The following is a 24,687-nucleotide window of genomic DNA, read 5'->3' on the forward strand; positions in this document are numbered from 1 at the left end:
TCTTCCCAACCCAGGGATTGAACTCATGCCTCTTGTGTCTCTTGCTTGGTGGGCAGACTCTTTACCACTGAGCCACCCACATATCATATACATTTAAAAATAAATATGTAAAGCAGCAGCAGCCCAGCCCAGCCCCCTACCTGCACTACCTATGTCTCCTATTCATAAACGAAGGCTCTGGGGTAAACGGTGATAAGGCTAAGTTTTACTAAGGAAGTTTAGAGTTTGTGAAAAGGAAGACAGCCACCACCCATCTGCTTTCCATGCTATATTTGACAGATTTTACTCTGCATCTCAGAAAACATGTTAATAGAACTTCTCGTGGTGAGAGGAAGGGATTAAAAAAGCAAAGAACCCTGTTGTGATAGTTTGGCACTATATAGAAATGGCTCACAGCGCCTGCAGTTCACGGAACAAAGATAACATCTTTTCATAAATCCACACTCCAAGCCATGCCAAATATGCACCCGAGAAATGCCGATGGCAGAGACAGCAAAGCACCAAACGGGACAATCCCAAACAAGAATGAGATGGAGACGTAATTTGCTTAACTGGGCCTTCATATATCTATTAGAGAAAACATAAGAGATGAACTGCCTCATAAAGCAGATGGTCTTCTCCAGTTCTTTTTTTTTTTTTTTTTTTAAACAAGATAATTAAAGGAAACGAAAGAGCAAGGATCTTGTTAAATTGGCCAAGGAAAATGATTTCATCTGAAACAGAATGAGTGAGTTTTGGAAGAAAGGATTTCAAGTTTCCTGACAGAGCTGACTCAGGTCATTTGGTAATGCCTACATCAGAAAGGGAAGCCATTCCAAGGCTAACTGCCTTCTAGACAGTGTGGAATACCCTGGCAGCCCTATTAACAGAGGCAAGAGCGAGGCTGGAGGGGGACTGTGACCTTGTTGAAAGAACCCTGGAATAGGGAGTCAGGACACATGGGATTTGACATCTTGACTTGTGATTCTGAGGAATCTAGTTCACTTTGTCACCTGTTATTTTATTTTTTAGAGAAGCCCATTATTCATAGCAGTGAGAACAAAGGAAGTAACGAGGAAAATCTGTTTAACAAAGACTATAGCGCAAAATTATCAGTTTATAATGAGATTTTGTCTCAACTGCTAAACATCAAAGTCCCACTGTAGGGTATTGTTGAGAATTAAAAATCAGAAGAAAGGGGCTTCCCTGATGGTACAGAGGATGGGAATCCGCCTGGCAATGCAGGGGACATGGGTTTGATCCCTGGTCTGGGAAGATTTGACAGGCTGTGGAGCAACTAAGCCCATACGCCACAACTACTGAGCGTGTGCGCTAGAGCCTGAGAGCTGTAACTACTGAGCCCCTGAGCCCTAGAGCCCGTGATCCAGAACAAGAGAAGCCCCCACAGGGAGGGGCCCACGTGCTGCGACCAGCGCAGCCCCCACCTGCCGCAGCTTTTGCAGTAGCAAAGACCCCACGCAACAACAACACACACACCAAAATCAGCAGAAGGGAAATGAGGGTTCAGGTATTTTGAACTCAGTAGAAGAAGAGACTATGTCCATTTCTGTTCTCTTCTAAGCTCTAACACACTTTTTTGAGGGGAAGGAGAGGCAGATAAAAGTATACCCCAAAGGCAACTCAAGATTCCATGTCATATTCTTGACTGAGAGTGATAAGAGCCAAGGTCTTTTATGGTTTTGGCTGGGATTCATCCAGAACAGGCTGTGCTCCTAAATGTCACCATGTATGGTTTGCCTAATGAGCCTGAATTTCTAACCAAAGCTCCAAGAATAATATTAAGCACTGGGTAACATTAAGTAACCAGCAATTGTTGAAGGTCTCCTCTGAGCTACACATACATACCATGCCCTACTGTTCTCAGACTCACAAGCCCTAGGAGGTAGAAATACCAGTATTCTCTTTTTGAAAGGACATGGAGCTACATCAAGGTTAGAAAACTTGCAAAACACCATGTAGCTAATAAGCTACAGAGCTCAGGCTCCAAGCCTGATCTACTGATTGTAGAATCCTTAGCTTAATAGTCTACTTACTGCCTCTTCCAGAAAGTGAAAAGAGGAAGCTGGTGAAGCAGCGACTCCAAAGGTCCCATTTACAGAGTTTATTGATCGCTCACCTGCTGGTTCCAGGATAAGGTGAATGTCTTAACCAAACCATTAAGAAATGGCTCCTTTCCCCCCGCCAAACAAAAGCAACATAGAGCTTTCCTCATGACCTGTCTCCTCATAATCTCTGGAGCTCTCTTTCTCCCTGAATTCTTGAAATCCTTCCCTGTCTCTCCTTTGGACTTTTCCTGATGGTTCTAGCATCACTTCCCCAATCTCTCCCCATGAAAACCAAATTTGCTCTACATTTCAAAAACTGTAATTTAATCCCATTTCAACACATAATGCATATGAGTCAATCTTGATTTCACCATTGAGTGGCTTAGAAGAGATTTGGAAACTGAGTAATTTCTAGTACTTTTATCACACTGACTATTTACCAGGCATTGTTTTAAGACAAATATATTAACCACTTAAATCCTTAAAACCACACAGTGAGGAGGAAATTGTTATCACCCCCGTTTTACAGATGAGGAGCATGCGTGTGTGCTAAGCTGCTTCAATCGTGTCCAATTCTTTGCGACGCTATGGACTGTAGCCCACCAGGCTCCTCTGTCCATGGGGTTCTCCAGGCAGAAATACTGGAGTGGGTTGCCGGGCCCTCCTCGAGGGGATCCTCCCCACTGAGGGACTGAACCTATGTCTCTTGTGTTTCCTGAACTGGCAGGTGGGTTCTTTACCACTAGTGCCACCTGGGAAGCCCATAGATGAGGTAACAGGCAGCAAAGTACTGAGTAAGTGCTCCAGGTCACATCTGAAGCCAGCAGTGATGCTGCTTTGTTTATAACCTCTCTGACCTTCAGCTCGCTCATCTTGAAAATATGAACAGTAAAAACGTGGTTACCAGACAGAAGTGAAATAAACATGCACAAAGCAGTTTAACATAATACTTAGATTCCCTCGTCTCCCTCCAGCATTTTTGGGATCATTCTAAGGTACAATCCAGAAAACTTTAATTGGATGAGAACAGAGAGATAAGAGAAGAGCTCAGTATTCAGAAATGCTGTTCCATTTGTGCATCACAACACCCTTTTGATACAAATGTTACCTCCTCCATTTTACAGATGAGAGACAAGAGAACCTGTGTGCATGGACTTTTCATGAATGACTAGACTGGACTTGGAACTCACATATGCATCCTGCCTTTGTAAGGTTTTTAAGGGGCTTGAGGACAGGGACAGCCCAGTCTTCTGGTCCCTTCATCTTCCCCTTACAGCCAGACCCTGAACAGTGCACACTGTATAAATTCCACATACACCCAATGCTTATCTGACTTGCCAGGGTTACCTTTCCCTGGGAAATCAAGATGGAAAACCAAAATCAAATACAATAGATGCCAATCACATTTACTGACCCAGCACAATTAGCAACTCCTCTGATTAGAAGGGGAAAGAAGGATGAAGGAATGATAGAGGGAAGGAAAGGAGGAGGAAGAGAGGGAGGGAGGAGATGAAGAAAAGGAGAAGAAAACGCCCCAAACTGCAGAAACGGTGATGAAACAGAAAGCCAAATGGCAACTGCCATGTTCTTTCATCCACTTTAGGATTTTTTTTTTTTTCCTACAAGGGTATCAGCAACCGATCTTTCAACAGCTGCTGTCCCCAGAAGGGGGCACTGGGGCCTTCAGCTGGGACCTGCAGTTAGAGGTCTCAGAGAAGACCTGCCTGGCCACGATGGCCTTTCTCAGAAAGGAGGAGGAAAGAACACTGCTCTCAGCCCTGACCCGTGGACGGAGACCAGAACAGGGCGTTCCTCCCAACTCCGGATGCCCATTCACAAAGGAACACCACCGCCTCCTCCATCTCCAGCCGTGACCCACCCTCCCATCAAAACCTAAGGGCAGACAGGAAAGCGGAAGGCAAAGATCACTTCCAGAGAAGCTGAAACAAAGGTGACCCCCACCCATCATCTCTCCTGTTCTCCCACCCAATATTATTACACTGGGAAGAGGACAAGCAGCCTCAGAACTGTGAAGGTCACGAAGTGAATTAAAAATAACCGCTTAGACCTACTGTGAACCCAAAACCAGGCTAATACCGATGAGCTCGGGAGGGTACATAAACTCTGACATTTGTTTGGACACACTAACATTTTAGGGATCTTTTTCCCCAGACAGTTTTACCAGTGAGAAAAGAGGGCTCTGCACAAATAAATCATCACCTTCCCATCAAATCTCCTTCTCAATCTCCCTGATCCAGTTAGGCAGACAGCCAAGCAATATCTCAGTCATCTGTGACTCTGTCCCTCCCCAGCCCCCATATGCAATTGGGGACCTGGCACCACTGATCCATCTCAGAAGCTCCTGGAATTCTCCTCCTTTCATTTCCACACCAAGCTTTTATTACTCTCCTGGAAGCCTTCAATCATCCCCTGATCGCCCTTCTGCCCTCATTCCAGTCCTCCTGCCCCCTGCTACTGATCCATCTTCTGAAGAGAATTCATCCCCTTTATCACCACCAGACCACATTCCCAGCGATTAAAAGTAGGACTCTAGGGCCAGACATGGGTTTGAATCCTGTCTCCATCACGTCCTCCCATCAGTGTCTCTTTGGGTTAAGTCATCTAACCTCCCAGTGCCTCAGTTTCCTCAAGTGTAAAATGGAGATGAGAGTGCCTATATCAAAGGCTTCTAGTGGGAATTAAACAGGCGAGGGCAGGTGAAGTACTCAGAATGCTGGTGGTAGAGTCAGGGCTATGTCAGTGTTAGCTATTATCACCATCAGTATTATTTTAAGAGCACCCCACTGGCTCCCAAATACAATCCCCACTCCACTGATGGGCTCTCGAGGTACTCCATGCACTGGCCCAAACTGGCCTGAACTTGTCCCTGATCTCCTCTACCGCCTGGCCCCAAAGGGCTGCCAGACTGGGCTCTGCACTCTTTCCTAAACTGCCTGAAATCATCCACCCCCAGGCTCCTACCAGTGCTCTGCCTGGGACTCCCTGCCTCCCACCAGTGCCTGTCAAGCCCTCACCAGCCCTTAAGGATGAGCCCAAAAGCAAACTCACCCAAGGTCATCTATCTGCCATCTGGATTCCAACATACAGCACTGAAGATATTAGAGTCTAGAAAGTTTCATGGTCCTGATCCTACCTGCCCAAGAGTTATTAATCCTTTCTAGTCCACCTGAAAGAAACAACCTTCGTCCTCTCTGGGCTTCAGTTTCCTATCTGTAAAATGAAGAAGTCAGAACAGATGGCTTAAAAACCCTTCTTCTGAAGGCCCTTGGATTACACAAACACTGTTTCCTTGTTTCTTTGGGGAAATCTTTCATTAAAGAAGAGGGTGCACAGGGTAACCACATGTATTATTATTTTTTAAATGAATGACTAATTGTTATAGGTCAAGTTCTAAGGTTATGAAAAGAGTGGGATTTTATTAGATGATGTCTAAAATTCCTTTCCGGTTATAATTTGAAGACCCTATGACTTACAGTCCCTTTTTTTCCTAACTGCTTAGAATACAATATCATTTTATACTTTATATTATTCTCCATGATGCATACCAGAGAGCCATTTCTATTTTCCCCATGGAAAACAATGTGCTACACCCAAAGGCCAAGACAGTTAAAAATAAAATCCAAATTATTTCCCCTATCCTTCAATTCAGCAATCGAAAATTCCAGAGGAAGTGTTTTTTTTTTTTTCCCCATATAAATACAGAACAGCCCCCAAATTTCTTGAAACCACCAGGGTGGAACTTAGCCATAAAAAAGTTTGAAAAGCAGCAGAGAATTTAATAAGACCATTACCCTGAAATCCAATAAAGCCTGTTGGAGCTTCACATTTTTAAGAAATCAGACTATTTATGCTATTACCTCTAGTACTATTATAGTTTCCTACAAAGCCATAAATACACACAATGTAGTTCACCAGAACACTGACTAAGAGCATCATAAAAAAGACCATAAGGAAGATACTGGCCATGAAGTATGGCTCCGTGATACCTGCTGCAGCAGGCTCACACAGACAAGTTCATTTATTTTGAAAATTATATTTCTAAGGCCACAACTCATCACTTTCAAACTTTTAATAGAAGTTAAAATTTCCTTTTCAGAAACTGTTTTCCCATAGGCTAAAGGTCATACTGAATATCAAGGGGAGTTATACAGCTGTCACAGTGCACGGGACAAAGCTGATAACACCACATCTTCATATTTGCTTCAGTTAGCACTGAGTTCACCTTCAAGTATCAGAAACCTAACAAACATTGGATTCAACACACTGGAAGTGGTGGGAAGGCTCAGGGCTGCTAGTGTTGGTTCGACAAGAACAATGTCAGAGCAGGTATCTTTGTGAAGCTCTTGGCTTTTCCTTTCTGCTTGTTACCTTGTGGCGACATAAGGGTTGCTGTGCACTCACACGTCTTATCAGCACTTGAGGCAGAAAGCAGAGGAAAGCAAGGGATGGTACGGACAGGCTCATTTGTCAGGTTTCAGCAGAACAGTAAGTCTTTCTCAAAAATCCCATCCCCATCCCTGTGGAATAATTCTCAGGTCCCATTGACCAGGACTAGGTCACACGGCCACATTGGCTACAAGGAATGCTCAGAAGTCAGGAGTCAGAGCTGGCATGTGTCTGAGGCTGATCACCACACCACCCTGAATTAAATCCAGATTCTAACAGTGAAAATGGAGCAGGATACAGGTACTGAGTGAGTGAGCAATTAATTGCATCTCCATTTTGAGTCTCCATCCCAGAAACAAGAAAGTCATTCATGGACTAGAGAAGGTAATTAATTACAATATTTCCAAAGTGTCTTCTGCTCCCCACACCAAAAGCGTCTACTACATATAAAGTAAATTTGAATTTTATAAATTCAAGGCCTATATAAAAGCAAACAAACAAAAACTGTCTCATCTTTAGGTTTGTATGCTTTGGAATTTCTCCCTATATGTAAGCAGGTATAAATTGGCAGTGAAAAGGCTAAAATGTAGCCATCAAGTCTTGCTGTTGTGAAGCCTGATCACAACCCAAACACTAAAAAGCTTTATCTCAGGTGGGGTTCATCTTCCCCTAGCCAGAAAAGCCATATTAGCTGCAGCTCAAATGTTCAAGGTACCAGATGAGGGAAAAGCATTCTAAATGTTCTTTCCCCACCTTACTTCTCCTCTGCTCTCAGCCTCCCCCCTTCCCCTGCCTGCTCAAACAGGTGCATCTGTTTACCCCCCTGGATCTCCCATGGGACCAGGCCACCCATCAATTTAATGTTCAGTGGGTTCCCAATGCTCTGAGGAAATGATCTAAACCCCTCACCAAGGCCCTAGAGTCTGCTTTAGCCCCGCCTCCTTCCCCATCCTCATACCCCACCAAGCCCACCACACCCCTGTGCCGGGCCCACGCAGACTCCCTTTCCACCCCTTGAACTGTCTGTACTCCCACAGCCTGCACTGGGCTTTTCTCATTATCCACGTGGCTAGGCTCGTCCCCTCCTTCAGATCACAGATCAAATGCCACTTTTTCAGGAACATCTTTCCCTATGTCACTCCATGTCACGTGGGCCCTGCTCACTAACTCTCCATCATGCTACTGACTCCTCCACAGTATGTCTCACAGTCCATAATTATGTTCCCTGTCAGGTAGCTTCTCCACTCTCTGTCTCCATCACCAGGATGAATGGAAGTTCCCAGGGAACGGTGACCTTACCCACCTTATTCAGGGCTGTAGCCTCAGAGCCCAGCATCCAGCAAGTGCTCCAGACCGCTTCCTCTGCCCCTGCTTCCAGGACGGGCTGATGCGGCTGACCTCTAACTCCCGTCTGCATCGCTAACACTCCAGCTGGTGGTTTAATCACTCAGTCATGTCTGACCCTTTGCAACCCCATGGACTGTAGCCTCACAAGCTCCTCTGTTCATGGGATTTTCCAGTACTGGAGTGGGTTGCCATTCCCTTCTCCAGGGAATCTTCCTAACCCAGGGATCAAACGCATCTCCTGCTTTAGCAGGTGGATTCTTTACCACTGAGCCACCAGGGAAGCCCAACACCTCCATGTGGCCACCAAACAGACATGGCATCCTCAGAACCTGCTCCTCTGCAATCTGGACTCTGGAATTCTCTCTCTCACCAATAACATCTCTTGCTTGTAACCCTTTCCTACTCTCACATTGACCGGAGCAGGCAGCACAGTGGTTAAGAGCACACACCCAGGAGCCTGACTCTGGGGTTCAAATCCCAACTATACCACTTACTATGTAACCTTAAATAAGTTACTTATCTCATCTGTGCCTCAGTGTCCTTGTCTGTAACTGAGTGATAACAGTAGCATCTATGTCACAGAGACTTGTTGGAGGATTACAAGAACACACCTGAAGTGCTCAGAATAGTGTCTGGCTATTTAAGTGTCAGTCATCAATAGTAACAAAAATAGGCATTATTATGAACATGCTTTGTTCTCACCAGGCTATGCACTCCAATGGACCTGTACTGTGTGACGATATCCCATTTCACATGCCCTTCAAATGCCACCCATGGCACCTGCAATCCCATAGCTGCTCTGCCATCTACATGATCAGAATCAGACCTATTCCCAAACCTTTGTGTCTGATTGGAGAAAGATGTTCTCTACATTTGATTTTTAGATCTTGAACTTCACTGATTACACATATCTTTACTAGCCTTCCTCTCCTCTAAATTGCTACATCACACAATTTGAGTCTACCTGATGCAGTTACTACCTTTAGTCATGTCTACCTATGAAAACATCAACTCTTTAAGGACCATATGTAACTCTTCTCAACCCTCCAGAAAAGCCAGCACAGCATTTACGAGTACAGCAGGTGTAGCATCAGTGCATCTGTTGACTGGCTCTGATCACCTGTCCAGTCTTAACTCCACTCTGTCACTCAACCAGGAAAAAAAAAAGAGAAGTCTACTTTGGTGACTCAGATGCTAAAGAATCTGCCTATAACACGGGAGACCCAGGTTCCATCCTTGGGTCTGGAAGAGTCCCTGGAGAAGTAAATGGCTACCCACTCCAGTATACCTGGATGATGAATCCCATGGCCAAAGGAACCTAGGGGGCTGCAGTCCATGGGGCTGCAAAGAGTTGGACACAACTGAGTGACTAAAGTTTTGCTTAAATTGGACCCTTCAGTGTGAAAAACAGTGACTTAAAAAACAAAAAACTCTTCTATCTGCTGATGTTCAGGAAACCCTCTTTACCCCTAACCAAGCCCCAGTCACAAGGATAAGATGGTAGCAGATAAGCATGATTTAGCCAAGTCATGGTGGATTTATTGGTATCAAACTCCAAATGAGCAATATGTAACTTAAGCTTTTTGAGGAATGTTCTTGTACTCTAAGAGACGGGGATCAACTGTTTTTCTTCTCATAATTGGACAGTCCCAAGAAAGAACTCAAAGGAGAAATCAAGAGTAAGCCCATGGATTTAAGTATTTTCCATAAAACTGAGAGAGAGAAAATGACTAAAAAGTCTAAACATAGCTTTAACAAAACATTCTTAACAGACTATTCAAATAGCTTGCTAGTTTCTATTTCTATATACTCTATTATCTATCCATCCATCCACCCACATTCTCATACAAGGAAGGTCTAGAAGGTACAGATGCTAACAACACACTTGTGAGTCTGACCTATCTTGTGAGTCTGATATATACCAAGTCATTCCTTTCAGAATTCTATGGGTTTCATTATGCACTGGTTTTCATGACCGTCATTCAGTTCACCCAAGTTCACTTCCCCAAAGAACAATGTCAAATTTGCACAAATGAGCAAATGTCCAAGAAACCTGGAAAAACAATTCTATTTGCTTTGGCTTCAAAATTGCCCCATAAAGTTGCTTATTTCTCTTCTTTCCTTTCCAGAAGCTCCCATAAGATGGGTCTTAATGCCCCAGTCTGGCTGGGACATTTTCACCCAGTTACTCCCCTAGCAGAGTGCTGTGGCCACCTCCCCAAGGATAACACACCCTTCTTATCTCTCCCTGAGTCAAAGCCTGCCCACGTAGCCAGAAGGCTATCCATCCCCACCAACCCAATCCTCTTCACATGGGGTGTGAGGAAAAGGCTGCTCAGAACCCCTACAGTTATCCTAGACATGCAGGTACTCACTACACTCTACCAACAGGTTCCCCTTGCTGCAAGAAAGCTAGTGTTTGGAAAGAGAAATGGGACGCACACTCAGCTCTCCAAGAACTATTCTGCCATGTTTTTCAGAGTCTCCTTCTGCAACCAACACAGACGCCAAGCGGGCTTCCTTCCAGGATGTTGACTCCTACCACTGAAGACCTGACATGAGGCTACTTCATTCCCTTCTCCCTGTTCCTGCAGAGCAAAGCACTAGATCCACAGCATCCTTGTGAAAGGAGAACTTTTTTTTTATGACAACAAAACAAGACCTCAAATCTCTAGCTTGGAAGAAACAGATTAGAGAAGGATTTTTAAAAAAGAAAAATACCTACAAAGAAGGGATTTTTAACTTGGACGACTGAACTTTGGACAATTCTTCTTCAGAGTAAGATAAATATATAGAAGTAACCTTTCTTTATTACTCGTAAAGTCAAGATAGACCCTTACTTACTAGGACATGAAATATGTTTCCATATTTATAAATAACCTAAAAATACTGCTAGGATACAGGCCTCATAAAACAATTTCACAGCTTCGGTTCACATAACATCTGACAATCTACAACGTGACCTACTGATTTCGAGCTGTGCACGGAAAGTGGTATTCCACGAAGAATGAGGTGTCCATCATTGAGACTGCAGCTCACTAAACTACACAAGTGTGGTTACTCAGGTACAAGGCAACTCAGTAAAAGGATCTGCAGAACACCCATCCGCCGAAGTAATATTTATTTAACTCCTACTTCTATTTAAAGTTCTAAGGAAATAGGGATTATAATCAGATGATTCAAAAGGCTTAAAAATCCTTTAATCAGACTGCAACAGTAAAGTTTATAGTCAATATGGTAAGCAAAGATGACAAAAAAAAAAAAGACTGCCTATTTCAAATACATGAAAAAACTGAATAAGATCTAACAACTTTTTAAGTACAAAGAAAACAAGTCAAAATCATGAGAAATAAATCCCTGGGCCAGAACTGGAAATGGAAATCAGAGTCAGTGGAGAAAGCTGAAGCTTTGAAGACTTAAAGGCTACTGAGTCACTATCGGAGAAGGCAATGGCAACCCACTCCAGTGTTCTTGCCTGGAGAATCCCATGGGCAGAGGAGCCTGGTGGGCTGCCGTCTATGGGGTCGCACAGAGTCGGACACGACCGAAGCGACTTAGCAGCAGTAGCAGCAGCAGCAGAGTTACTATATGATCCAGCAATCCCACTTCAGGGCATGTATCTAGAGAAAACCCTAATTCTAAAAGATACATGCACCCCAAAGTTCACTGCAGAACTATTTACAATAGCCAAGACATGGAAACAAAAATGTCCATCAGCACAGGAATGGCTAAAGAAGACATGATGCGTATATACAATGGAATATTACTCAGCCATGAGCTGGCGAAATGGCAAAGAATCTGCCTACCAATGCAGGAGTTGCAAGAGGTAGGGGTTCGATCCCTGGGTTGAGAGGATCCCCTGGAGAAGGAAATGGCAACCTACTCCAGTATTCTTGTCTGGAAACTTCCATGGACAGAGGAGTCTGGTGGACTGCAATTCACAGGGTCACAAAGATTTGGACACAACTAAGCACCCATGCATTACTCAGCTATAAAAAAAAAGAATGAAATAATGCCATTTGCAACAACATGGATGAACCTATCACGCTAAGTGAAGTTAGTCAGACAAAGACAAACGTCATATATCACTTATATGTGGAACCTAAAAATTTGGTACAAATGACTTATTTACAAAACAGTGCTGCAATTCATGGGGTCGCAAAGAGTCGGACACGACTGAGTGACTGAACTGAACAGACTCACAGACTTAGAAAACAAACTTATAGTTACCAAAGGGGAAAGATGCAGGGGAGGGATAAATTAGGAATTTGGGATTAACACATACATACTGCTGCTGCTGCTAAGTCGCTTCAGTCGTGTCCGACTCTGTGCGACCCCATAGACGGCAGCCCACCAGGCTCCCCTGTCCCTGGGATTCTCCAGGCAAGAACACTGGAGTGGGTTGCCATTTCCTTCTCCGACGCATGAAAGTGAAAAGTGAAAGTGAAGTCACTCAGTCATGTCTGACTCTTAGTGACCCCATGGACTGCAGCCCACCAGGCTCCTCCATCCATGGGATTTTCCAGGCAAGAGTACTGGAACACATACACACTACTATATATAAAATAATCAATACAAACATGCTGCTGCTGCTGCTGCTAAATTGCTTCAGTCGAACATGCTGCTATATATAAAATAGATAATACTGTAGAGCACAGGGAACTCTATGCAATGTTCTATAATTACCTACATGGGAAAAGAATCTAAAAAAGAATGGATTTATGTATATGTATAACTGATTCACTTTGCTGTATACCAGAATCTAACACAACACTGTAGGACAACTATCTTCCAATATAAAATAAAAATTAAATTAAAAATTTCTATATTAAACATATATTACTTGCATGATTTTTAAAGTGCTGTTTCTATATTATTATACTCTTTCTATCTGAAGTTCTCTCTTAGGGCCTTCAGATTACCTGTAGTTACTGGGTTCAAATAATGGATAAAAAAAGGAGATTTGAGACAGATATCAGCATCATTTGATGCTGAATCTTTTAGGCTTCTAAGACCATATTATTGAAAGATATGGCGTGGAGAACAGATAAGTGGACAATATCTAAATAAGTGATCACCCAAGTGATGACCAGGTCACTAGAAAGTCTGGCGGGAGGAAAGAACACAAGCAGAAGGCAGTAAATCTGGGCTCAAACTGCAACTCTGCCCTGTCGAGTTACTCTGTTGCTTCAAGCCTCAGTTTTCTCATCTGTGAAGTGAGGATGATAATATGAACTTTCCAAAGCATATCCCCCTTGAAGCGAAGAATTTCTAGCAATTTCACGATGCAGCGAGTGGCACAGAGTAGAAGAACAAACAAAATCCATGTCTTTCATTGCTGAGAACAGAGGAAGTCAAGGAGAGAAGGTCAAAAGAAATAATCGTATGTGCCTCATACTGTTGAAACTTTTTAAATGGCAATTCCTTAAGAAAGGGAGGAAGTGTCCACAACTGTGAGTGGGAGAGAAGGGAGGGCAAGAGAGCCAGGGCAGGCAAGCAGTCCGGGGCCCAGCACACTGATGGCCCTCGAGGCCTTGCTCACACCCTCTTGGGCTTGGCCCAAATGAGCAGGTCAACACTTGTGAATTTCCTAAGGTAATTCACTTCTTCTGCCCCAAGAACCCACATTTTAAAATTTTAACCATTTTAAAGGAAGAATTTCCTCGAAATATATCAGACTGAACCATAAGCAATCATAGGCTTCCCTCGTGGCTCAGTTGGTAAAGAATCTGCCTGCAGTGCAGGAGACCCAGGTTCAGTCCCTGGGTGGGGAAGATCCTCTGGAAAACGGGATGGTTACCTACTTCAGTATTCTTGCCTGGAGAATTCCATGGCCAGAGGAGCCTGGTGGGCTATAATCCGTGGGGTCACAGAGTCAGATATGATGTGGCGACTAAACCATCACATAAGCAATCAGCATTTTTGTAGGTCAAAAACAGCTGAATATTAACAATTTCATATGGTTCAATAGTAGTACACGCCTTCAAAATATTTCTATGGCAGACATAGGCAACATTTTTTCTTAACAGGTCAAATTGTAGATATTTTAGGCTCTGAGGGCCAAGAAGCAAAAACAGAGATTAGGCAGGTAGCCATTCAAAGATATAAAAACCCTTGTTAGTCCCTACAAAAACAGGAATGGGCTGGATTTGACTCAAGGGCCACCCTTTGCCAATCTCCGTTTTACAGTATCACAAGGGTGAACTTTTTCTGATTATGTTCACTATGAAAATCGCTAATTTTAGGGTAATAGAGTGATGCCCTTGAAGGATACGGAAGTGGATGTGTAAAGGCCATTGCTCCCACCAGTGGCTTTAACGCTGGTGTGCTTGGTCTGAGCCCCAACTCTGCTGTCAGCTCTCCCTTCCGCTACTTCTTCTAATGACCTGGCTTATTTTAGAAGCAATTGTCTGGGGGAAGGGTTGAGGGTGGTTCTAACTTTTCTATGAAGGCAAAAAAAAAAAAAAAAAGGAAATGTAGAAGGAAATGGGGCTTAAGGGTGACTATGAATAAACATAACTACAGAAGGATGGGGAGCACAAGCACTCCAAGGAATTGCCCAAAACACATCCCTGATTTGAAGCCAAAACTCCAGAGGTCCAAAGGATGCAAAAAAAAAAAAAAAAAAAGTAAATACCTAAAGAGCTGGCCTAAGGTTTAGAGACTAAAGGGGGCAAAAAATAAGTCTGAGACAGACTATACTTTATAGAAATAAGAGATCATTAAATGCGAAACGACCATGTTTCTACTAAGTTAATCAGAGTGGGATCAAACAGGAAAAGGCTGCATTTGTGGACATTCCCAAAAGACTAATACTGGAAAAAGGGAACTGTTGTGAGACACAGTAAGTCATCACTGGGGGAATCAACACTTTCCTCCTGTGGAGAACGGTAAGATATTAAAGTTGGGAACTCTCTTGCCAACATGTATTCAACAGCGACATACCCTGAGGACCTCTTCCAGGTCCATGAATTTTTTTATTTCAAAGGTATTTTTTAAGTCACTGGGAAGTATTTCTAATTTACAGCATTGCTATTGTTTCAAATGTTATATATTGCAATGAAAAAGGAAAGCTTCAACAAACAAGCAGAAAAAAAAACAAAACCTATGTGTAAGTGGATATACTGAAACAGAAAAGAGAAACTGCTGATACACACTTCTGGTCTGTCTTATAGGGCCACTGATTCATAAAAATCCTAATTTAGGTAACATTTTCCATCATTCAATATTAAAAACTTACCCTAGAGCAATCCATTCTCCTGCATTTCTGAATACTCTCATGTATATCTTATAAACCTTCACCAGTTCAGTACCCTGCTATATTCTACACGGAAAATTAAAGGGGTTTAAAAAAAGAGAGAGACAAATCCCATACGTACATGAGCTGCCTGGATGACAGTGAGCCTCTGGGTACCGTCTGCCCATAGCGACGACCAGTCAGCACATTGTCAGGGACCCCGGCAGTTTCCAAGTACTCAGGAAAGACTGAGATGGTTAAGCTGTTATAGGAGGGAGACAAAAAGAAAAAAAAAAAAAGAAAAAAAAAAAAAAAAGATTTAGGATAATGATTGCATTTTTTTTTTCATTAAAATGCTAATGATGACCACAAATTTCCAGATAACCAGGTTGATGAATTATTCATGGTCACATCCAAGATGAAGTCTCCCTGCCACTGCCGGAAGGCCCAGAGCATGCTGATAATTAGCATGTGGGCCCTCTACTGAGTGTGACAGAAGTACAGGTGACCACAAGTCTGTCCATCAGTGCTGGCCCTCACTGGCCCTCTTGAGAAAACGAGATGACCCCACCCACACTGACGCTTTCTCATCTCACTCTTCCTTCACATCAAGGAATAGCACTAGCCTGGCTCTTTGTTGTGACATCTAAACTCATACCCTATAAAAACTTGAAAAGCTTGAAAGGAGACATGAGATTTTCTGTATTGAGCAAAAAAAAATATCCAATTTTTAAAAACTTTTCATTGAAGTAAAACATACAGAAAATGACACATACCACACATGGACAGCTCAATGAATTTTCTTAAACTGAACACCAGATCAAAACCCAGAACATTATCAGGACCCCAGAAGCCCCACTTCATGCCCCCTTGTAAAGGTACTACTCTGCATGAATTACTTTTGCCCAGTTTTGTAGACAAATTGATTCAATGTCCTTATCAATTTTTCACTTAAAAATCATTCATTGGACACCTCCTATATGTGAAGCACTGTGCCAGGCTCGAGAGCTACAGAGATAAGACACTGTCTCTGTCTTTAAGGAAAGCAAAGTCTATTGGGACCGAGAAACACACACAAATGATCCCCAAAGGGCAGTGGGATGCACACAGTGACTCAGATTCATGGCAAGCAGCCCAGAAATAGAGAAGCAGGGAAGACTTTCAAATACAAGGGAGCCTAGCATGTCCTCAGGCTGAGTAGGACTCAGCCAAGCTGGGAGTGGGAGACCGGACAACGGAAAAGGCAGAAGTAAGAAACTGCACAGCATAACTCAGTGTTGCTAGACTCTCCAGGGTGAAGCCAGGAAAGAAGCTGGAGCCAGACCGCACCCTTGTATACAAATTCAAAACCTTTGAACTGGCTGCAGAGAGCCACTGAGGGATCAGATCTGAGTTTCAGATCCATTACTTTCTGGATGGATTCACTGAGGGCAGAGCAGAGGCAAGGAGACCAGTAGGGACAGTTTGGTTGTCAGGTAGGAGAGGAACGGGTAAGATTAGGGCATGGAGGTAGGTGGTGAAGGAAAAAGGGGAGAAGAGTTAGTACTTGAAACATCCAGATACTAAAAGCAGAACAACATGGTACTTGACTCCATGTGGGTGGATGACAGCAACAATAGAGGTAAAGAATACTAGTGAATGAACGAGTTTAATAAGGAAGACAGTGGGTTTAGTTTGATGCGTTAGAAACTGAGATGTAGAAGATTTGGGTGAGGACTTCCAGATATTCTTGAGTGTGAAGGTTGGCAAACAAACCTGAGCAGAACATAAAAGTGGTTATTACATAGAAAGTAGCAGAAATTAGATTAGCAGGTGAGATCACTGAGGGAATATGGGTAGAGGGAGACAACTGGAAGCTTAGTGCTAAAAGCAGAAGCCTAGAGAACACAATGATAGGGAGAGGAAAAAGACCTTGTGAAAAAGACCAAAGAAGACAGTCAGAGAGGTACCACAGAAGACAATGAGATGATTAAAGACAAGAAATGAAAAATACAGCTTTGGATTTGACACTTCAGCAGCCATGGGCCACCTTGATTGAAGGTGGTTTCATTGAGGTGGTGGAGGCAGAGATAACAGAGCAAGTAAGAGAAGAGAAAGGAGAATGAGCAGTTGTTGGAAGAGACTGGTACTAATGAAGTCGACTGATTAGCTGAAGGAATCAGTAGAGAGAGAAAGGGTGAGCGTTCAAGAGGGAGAGATAAGAACAGGATAATGACCCAAAGAAGGCGGGTAAAAGGGTTAGGATGACAAATGAAAGAGCTGACCTTAAGAGGAAGCGGAATCTACAACTCTCTGACATTAGAAGAATAGTAGAACTAAAAGAATAAAACAAATCTGGTTATGGTAAGTTTGAAGGTAACAGCATTGGTGGGATATTAGAGGCAATGGACCAAATGACATCAACATTGTAGACAAAATAGTTGCCATGTCTCTTTGCGAAGAATAAGTTGACACAAATGGTTTGATGCCACAGATCCTGAAAATCTTGATATTGGGCTATCCTCTAAAATTAAAGTAGCCTAACCCTGTTTTAAGGTAAATAAACATAGCCAGTACGAATCAAGACAGGAAGGGGCATTTGCAAGATCAGCACACCCACAGCAGAACCTATTAGTACTAAAAGAAATAGCACACGAGCAAAAGATTCAGATGAATTCACCTCTTAAAATGATTTTTGATCTCAGCGCCAAGCTTTCCAAAGATTTACACATAGTTTCATTAAGTGAAACCACGACCCACGATCTTACAGGCTTCTTAAGATGCTCCCATTCAGACTAATCTAATGAGAATGAAGTCATGGCATCTGAAAGAAAAGGCAAGAGGAGGAGGCTGGCGCTGGCAGTGGCACCTGCCCGTGATTTCCTAGTGAAATGTCCCTTAAGATGTCACCCTGCTCCAGTCTCTTGCCCACGCTCCCACCTCAGCTTCTGGCAAGTCTGGAAGTGGGTGGAGTAGCTTGGCTCTTGAAAAGAGCTCCAACAATGCCAAGTGTAGCAAGGTTCATTAGAAAGTCTAATGCGATGGAAAACACCTTATAAAGTAGCTTTTCTGTTCTCCAAGCAACCTTTGTGATCTCACAAACCCCAAGGCTGCTCGGGAACTAGTCCGTTTTGGTTACGTGACCATATCTACCGGCCATCGTTGGAGGATGACAGAATATCAGAATTGTAGATAAACACATGATTATCCTTAAAGTCAGCCAGAACAGAGAAGGTTACGGAGCCATGAGATGCCTATGGACTGTGTCATTCATCTCTGCATCCCTGGGGCACAGGGGATATAGCAAGCAGTCCATAAATATGGAATCAATCGATAAACCAATATATAAGTGAAGAGTTCTCACAACCAGGAGATAAAGAGGCCAATTAAATGGTGAGGACAGAATTACTCTTTCTATTCCTTCTTTTCCCACCCTGATGTCAGAGCCAAGCTGCAAATCGCTTTCAATCGCACTCACTTTCCTTTCCATAGAAGAAACTCTTTATGAACTCATAAATAAATATTGTGTAAGTAAGAGAGTTCAGAAATCATGAAAAACAATATGCCTCTTAAAAGGGAAAATAAGTAGGTGCAAACATTTTGTGCACACAAAGAAATAGAAATTGCCCACTTTACATCTGCCTTCTTTGTTATCCTTCAGTGAGAAGGACAGAACATCATTACTCTTAACAGCAGGGTGCCTCTCCTCCTACTGCTCACTCACACAAGCCACCCACTCAGCTTCAACCCACTGGGGCAACAGATCCTAATGAGATAATCAAGTCTCGCTTCCTTAAAAATTCTGATCCTGACATGGATTTGTATTATTCATCATCTCACTTCTTTTACGGCACATAAGCTCCGAGGTATCACTGATCACAGTGAACACATTTCACACATGACAAGAAGCACACTGTAGTATTGTCTGGAGACAACTTTAAGGACAAAGTTCCCCAAAGGAAGGAATTGTAGGTGGTTGTTTTGTCTGTTAGTATGCACTCTGTGCTTCTGAACTGTTAAAAAATCACTCAGTAACTCGGTCCTGGAACACTGACTGTTTCTGCCCATCTGAATAGCAATATATAGAGAAGGAAACAGATCTAGAACATTACCATCTTTTTTCTATTCTTGATTAAGGATCTAGGAGACCAGGGCTTCCCTGGTGGGTCAGTGGTGAAGAATCCACCTGTCAATGCAGGAGACATGGGTTCGATCCCTGTTCCAGGAAGATCCCACATGCTGTGGAGCAACTAAACCCATGACCACAACGAAAGAGCCTGTGCTCTGGAGCCCACAAGCCACAATTACTGAGCCCTTGCGCTGCAACTACTGAAGTCTGAGTACCCTAGAGCCTGCAACAAGAAGCCACCGCAATGAGAAACCAGAGCACCGCAACTAGAGAGTCGCCCCTGCTCACAGCAACTAGAGAAAAGCATGCACAGCCAAAAATACATTAATTATTCAAAAAGAGAAAAAAGAATCCAGGAGACCAAGATGAACAATACACTATTCACTTGAATGCAAGCCACCAAGGAGAGGAAAGGAATATTTATGCCAGTACACAAAGTGTTTAGTGTGCAACTTTTTAATTACTATATTTATGATACTATCCATAATATATTCACTAACACAAATGCTCTCTACAGGGACATTAATCCTCAACAAATACATTAACGCTTCCCTTCTCTCCCCCAAATTCTTATTATGCTGACATGGGGCAAAAATGCCAAGAATTCTCTCCAAAATAAACATTCTATGTCAACAAGCACTTGTTCTGCTATCTCCCTTTCTAACTATTTTATGATAACATAATCACTCTACTTAAGTACTTGCTGCTATTGCCCTAAAAGACAAATTTGTAAGCGAAATATTTTCCTAAAGGGCTTTGTTCAATGTAACATCTTTTTTGCTATGAAAGCGGGTTCAAGCTACTAGAAAGTTGCTTATGCTAAATTCTGTAACTCATAATTCTCTGGTATCACCCTGCATTATAATACTGTATAATTTCTGCTTTTTAGAAACCTCAAGGAGTAAGACATGATTATGATGAAGATTTTCATAATAGCTAAAGGGCGACCCATCTAAGTAATAAAACGGGTTTCATTTCAATCATATTGGATTTTTTTTTTTTTCCCTAAAAGATAATGCCTTCTCAGAGAGTCCAGAAAATGATTAGTCTCTGGTGGCACAGAATCATCAATATGACTATCAATTATCTTGCTCTATTAGAACATGAGAAATATTGACTGAGGAAAAGACGGGAGCCCTGTGGATACTAAGCAGATGTTCAATTTCTACCAGCATGAACTGGATGGGGAGTTCCTACCAAAGCAACAGGACATTCTGGGAACCAAAAGGAAGAGGCTGCTGAAATTCAAACACCAAGGAAAAGGAGACCCAAAGGTGAAATCTGAGTCACAGATCAAGGTCTAGGGCTAAGTGGAGTCAGGCTGAGTGGAAGATGAATGGATGGGACAAAGGGACAGGATGAAAGGCTGGCTCTATGTGGGTGCTGCTGGTAACCCACTGACCAGCGCCAGTGGTCAGGGGTCTGGCCAGTGGCAAAACCGCCTTTCCAGGCACAGAGGGATGTCTGCTCCTCCCCTCAAAGGTCACAAATGCAACATTTTGGGAGATGTTTTGCCTGCCAAGTTTGGTTATCTCCTCTCCCCTGCTATCAGGAGGTGAGTTTCATTACTGTTCAAGTATCAATCTTTCCCTTCCTCAAGTCGGCTGAGTTTGGAAACCAAATAAAATTTAAAAGCCTCAGAGAACTAAAACTTAAAATACCAAGTTTCACATAAGCTCTGAAGGACACAGTTCACATTCTGAACCCATACTTGGGCAGCCAAGATGTCTTTTTTGTTTATTCCTTGGTTCTTATAGAATTCAACTCCTATTCCTTAAGACTCGCAGGAAGTCATTTAGTACAAACATAGCCAAACCCAAAATGTGCCCTGGGGTGTTATTAGTAAGTGACCATGCCTCAGTTTGCTCATCCATAAGATGGATATTATAAGATGGAAATAATAGTAATATTTACCTCCTACAGTTGCCATGACGCTTCTCAGGTGGCTCGGTAATAAAGAATCTGCCTGCAATGCAGAACACCTGGGTTCAATCCCTGAGTTGGGTAAATCCCTTGGAGAAGGGAATGGCAACCTACTCCAGTATTCTTGCCTGGAGAATTCCGTGGACAGAGGAGCCTGGTGGGCTACAGTCCATAAGGTCGCAAAGAGTCGGACACGACTTAGCGACTAAGTAACACACACACACACACACACCCCCACACACGGTTATTTAACAAGGACTTCCTTTAGAGACATTTAGTAAGCTGAATATCCAGGAACACAACTAAATCAACTGCTCTGATGTGAAGTATCTGTGGAAATGTGTAAATAAACTCAAAACCTGGAGAAGAGAGGGCTTTGCCACTAGATAAGTAGCTGCAGGCAAGTCAATTAGCCTTCTACACCCATTTGTAAAATGGGTTAATGATACCTATCTTGCAAAGGTATGAGGAACAACAAATGAAAGGCTTAGACAGTATAAGCAAATGTAAATTAAACCTTAATTAAATGGAAACACAGTACCTAATGCCCTATGACACATAGATCTTTATTTAGAGCTGAGAAAGTCATCTGCCTGGTGGTTTCTATCCAGCTCTCACCACCTCATATGATAAGATCTTCTTCTCAAATTATTTTCAACAACCTTTCTTTGTATGTGTTAGTCGCTTAGTCGTGTCTGACTCTGCAATTCCATAGACTGTAGCCGGCCAGGCTCCTCTGTCCATGGAATTCTCCAGGCAAGAATACTGGAGTGGGTTGCCATTTCCTTCTCCAGGGGATCTTCCTGACCCAGGGATCTAACTTGCGTCTCCTGCGTTGCAGTCAGATTCTTTACCCTCTGAGCTATAGGGAAGCCCCTGTTAATAAAATGTTTTCAACATTATTGTTTAAACAGGAAGTACAAGTATTATTGAATTTTCAGGTTAAAAAAAACAGATTATAAAACTCTGCCCCCCCAGCATTATGATATTCCCACTTTTTTTCTTAACTTTTTCTTAATTCAAATGATTTCTTTTCCCCCTTTCCCATTTTTCTTTATTAAATCTTTGCTTTCTCACTGGAAGTTATGTCACTGCAATAATAGTAACTACCATCTTTATGTTATTTAGCAATTTACAAGGCACTTTCATATACATTATCTTTGTCTCCCTTATTCTTTCTTCTCTTTATTTCCCCTTGCTCCACTTTTCAAAACACAAACAGAACTTCGTAAAATCAGTAAAGAAGCCATTTCTCTCCTTCTGACTGCCAACACATTAACGTACAATAGAGTTGTCTACAGCAACTGAGACTATACACAGTATACTTAAATAGTGACACATCTAAATCTTCTTGCAAGTAATTTTTTTTCCTCAGTGATGATCTTTTGAAGTTCACGTAGAGTGAAAATTATGTAAATGTACTAACATGTTAACATAAGACAGGAAAATTTCTTTAAGTACCATGAAAAATAGTAAATAAAAAATAAAAGAGAAAAGAAATAGTAAAAAGATTTATGGAAAGAAAAAGAACAACGTTGATGTTGCTTTAACTTTCAGGAAAATTTCCATTGTCTGTCTCACCAGACCTATTTTTCTCCAAGCTCTGCATTAAATAATCTGATCATTAAATCTGTGAAAACCACAAGGGATGCACCCATCTCATTAAAAAAGATGATCTTTTAAGCTATGATAATGAGAAAGAGCATCTATTTTTGGTTTTAAGGGCAGAAGTACTTCCTGCCTGTTGCTCAGGAGGCAGCAACACTTCTAGTAAGCTTTAGCACAAAGCAGATGCCTGGCACTCTTTACTGATCATGATGAAAACAGGAACCTTCAACTAGGAATGTTTCCTCTCAGAAGCTCTGCATACTCTCAATCTTGATTTGTCAACAAAGAACATGAGGTGTCTGAAACAGAAAAGCATTAATTCTACCAAGTGAAGGTAAACAACATTTTTCTTAAAAAAAAAAAAAAAGGATTTGGCAAACTCTAGGTTGGGAATCAGATCAGATTCCCCTATCTTCATTCAAACCCTACAGGATACAAAAACCTTTAAAGTTTGAATTGGCTTCCTCTTGGCTTAACAATGGTTCAATAAGGTCCATAGTAATCTTACAGTAATTCTTGACATACATTAATATATTAACAACTTTAAAAAAAATGTTTAATGTTTTAAAACTGGAGAACTAATAAAATATGAGGAAAAAGTTGAAAGAGAGGTCACATTTGGCCCTGATTCTGCTGTGGTGTTTACAAGGTCAATAACATAAGCCTTTGCACATTATGAAATCTTCTACATTTTGCAAGGGATATTCTGAGATTTTATCCTAAGAATAAAGAAGGATATCATGGTCTGACAATCATCTATAAAATCTATAGATACGTTTCATGAAAACTCAGTATCCTACAGAATATACCTGTCTCTCTGTGTGTATGTGTGTGTTTGTGTGTGCGTGCATACCCATGCACACATGAGTGCATGTCCAACTCTTTGCGACCCCATGGACTGTAGCCCACCAGGCTCCTTTGTCCTTGGGATTCCCCAGGCAAGAATACTGGAGTGAGTTGCCATTTCCTCCTCCAGGGCATCTCCACAACACAGGGATAGAACCTGTGTCTCTAGCAGCAGCAGGTGGATTCTTTACCACTTGAGCCACCTGGAAGCCCATAAAATACACCTGGGACCGCTGCATAAAATGCTCCTGAGAAAAGAGTTTTTTGCCAGCTTGGACATGACTCAAGTCAAACTAGTAGGGGATTTAAGAAAGTGTGACCCAACTGGGATTATGGCCGTGGAAAGCCCAAGGGGATGAAAGTCATTTCTTTGAAATACTGTAAATTGTATGCTATTCTTGTGAACAGGTTTGAGGTCTGACTTGGAATTATACCTAAGAAATAGCTGACCCTTTCTCCTAGTATGTACTCAAATCAAGAAAGGATGACACTTATTTCAATTTTGACAGTGTGAGTAACAATCCTTGAATGAAACAAACATATAGTAAATGGAATCCATCCTAGAATAACCAAATTAACTCTTCTTTAATGGACTGGACAACCATGTATCCAGGTAGAAAAACCAAACTTGAGAAGTTAATGATTAGGGATTTTCAGGATTGAGTGGTGGATTACAATTATGTTCTTAACTACCTTCCCTCCAGATTCCACTAAATAAGAGTCAGGGATAGACTCACAGGAGAATGGAAGAGGGGAAAATTGATGGAAAAATTTTTTGGAAAATGGAAAGCAGATGAGCTAATGATGAGTGAATTTTCAAAGAGGGACAGACAAAACTAAATGTGTACTGGTAGAACTGACAGGAAGAAGCCAGCCAATGTGGGGCACAGACCCCCAGAAAAGTACTAGTCCAGGCACAGTTACATCTAAAGTGGGGGCATGCACAGTTATCAAGACAGTATGGTACTGGCACAAAGACAGAAATATTGATCAGTGGAACAAAATAGAAAGCCCAGAGATAAATCCACGCACATATGGACACCTTATCTTTGACAAAGGAGGCAAGAATACACAATGGAGAAAAGACAATCTCTTTAACAAGTGGTGCTGGGAAAACTGGTCAACCACTTGTAAAAGAATGAAACTAGAACACTTTCTAACACCAT

General features: G+C 42.2%; 1 protein-coding gene across 3 annotated transcripts in view; it reads right to left on the reverse strand.

Annotated features, from left to right (window-relative positions):
* The window catches only part of APBB2 (amyloid beta (A4) precursor protein-binding, family B, member 2), a 382,672-nt gene that overhangs the window by 222,477 nt on the left and 135,508 nt on the right, over window positions 1–24,687 (reverse strand). For all 3 annotated transcript variants that reach the window (XM_010858831.1, XM_010858830.1, XM_010858829.1), the window contains one exon: window positions 15,179–15,298. The gene's annotated coding sequence lies outside the window, so the exon portion shown is untranslated. The remainder of the gene's footprint in view (window positions 1–15,178; window positions 15,299–24,687) is intronic.

The sequence above is a fragment of the Bison bison genome, unplaced genomic scaffold (assembly GCF_000754665.1).
Source record: "Bison bison bison isolate TAMUID 2011002044 unplaced genomic scaffold, Bison_UMD1.0 scf7180017864451, whole genome shotgun sequence".
In the NCBI taxonomy this organism is placed as follows: domain Eukaryota; kingdom Metazoa; phylum Chordata; class Mammalia; order Artiodactyla; family Bovidae; genus Bison; species Bison bison.